At 38.4% G+C, this 1,465-nt stretch overlaps 1 protein-coding gene across 1 annotated transcript in view; it reads left to right on the top strand.

Annotated features, from left to right (window-relative positions):
* LOC106875430 (alkaline phosphatase, germ cell type) overlaps window positions 1–1,465 on the top strand; it is a 184,135-nt gene that overhangs the window by 68,212 nt on the left and 114,458 nt on the right. The gene's annotated exons all lie outside the window — the stretch shown is intronic.

Genomic DNA, 1,465 nt, shown 5'->3' with positions numbered 1-1,465 from the left:
ATAAATAACGCAGTTTTTTTTATACTTCTTTTATTTTTCTAAATTAAGATAAACAAAGTCCTTTTTTAATCTAAAATATATTCTTCACTTTCCACAACGCTCTTCCATCTATCTGGTAGACTTGCAAGGTACCTCTTCCAAAATTTATTTGTGTGTGATGAAAAATACTCCTCCATTACTCTTCTGACCTCGTCTACTGGATTAATATCTTTTACGTCCAAATGATTTTGAAGACTACAGAATAAATGATAATCAGTCCAGTGAATATGGTGGATGGGGGAATCGTTTCCCGTTCAAACTTGTCCAGCCTTTGGAATGTCATCCTCGCTGTATGTGGCCGAGCATTATCCTAATGGAAGAACACTTTTTGTCTTCAAACCAAATTTGGTCGTTTTTCTTCTAGCGCAGACTTAAACCGCGCAAGCTGCTCGCGATAGATCTCCTTTGTTATCGTTTGACTTAGGTTTAAAAGTTCAAAGTGGACTAAACCTTTCGTATCCCACCAAACAGATAACAACACCATACGTGGGTGAAGATCTTCTTTAGCCAGGGGTGCCAGTGTTTCTCCTTTCCATACACACTGTCTTCGACGCTTGACATTTTTATAGAGAAACCATTTCTCGTCACCAGTCACTATTCGGTCCAAAAAAAGTTCACGTGTGAAGACAATGAAGAGCACACATTCACTCTCTGCGCGCGATTAGACTCGGAATGTTTGTGAGGAACCCATTGACCAAATTTACTGACTTTTCCGATGGCACGCAGGTGTCGATGAATGGTTGAATGACCAAATCCAAGCTTCTCTGCTAGTTCCTCAACAGTTACGATGGGATTTTGTTCCACTAGGGTTTGCAGGAGTCCTCGTCAAGCTCTACAGATCTTCCAGGACAAGGCTCGTCTTCTAGAATGTAATTTCCGGCTCGGAATTTCTGGAACCACCGCTGACACTATCTTACGCTTATTGCCCGATCCCCATATATTGCATTAATATTCCTCTCACTTTCAGTTGCGTTGTTGTCTTTATTGAACTCATAAAGCAAAATATACCGAGTAAGCTCCTTTGTCACTTCCATTATTGCTTTGAAAAAATAACTGTTAAAATCGAACTGCACTTCTCAAAACTTGCACTAAGAATAAGGACAAGGTCAAATTACTACCTGCTTTTATAGCAAGTTTTGCAGGTAGTTTATCCTGTCCTCCGACTTTTAGTTCATGCAATTGAAATCACTGCATTATTTATAGGATGACCTAATATACTCCACGTACGGTTAACACAACCCCACTATTTACTGACTTATATATATATATATATCTATATATATATATATATAAAAATGAGAATGTGTGTCTGTCTGTCTGTCTGTCTGTCTGTGTGAATCCCTAAAACTCGAGAACTACGCAACCAATTTCATTCAAATTTTACACATGCCTTACTTAGGGTTCCAGTTGTGTTTTAGTCAAAAAA

Source organism: Octopus bimaculoides, chromosome 25, assembly GCF_001194135.2.
Source record: "Octopus bimaculoides isolate UCB-OBI-ISO-001 chromosome 25, ASM119413v2, whole genome shotgun sequence".
Classification (NCBI taxonomy): Eukaryota; Metazoa; Mollusca; class Cephalopoda; order Octopoda; family Octopodidae; genus Octopus; species Octopus bimaculoides.
This window is presented reverse-complemented; position numbering and strand designations above follow the sequence as displayed.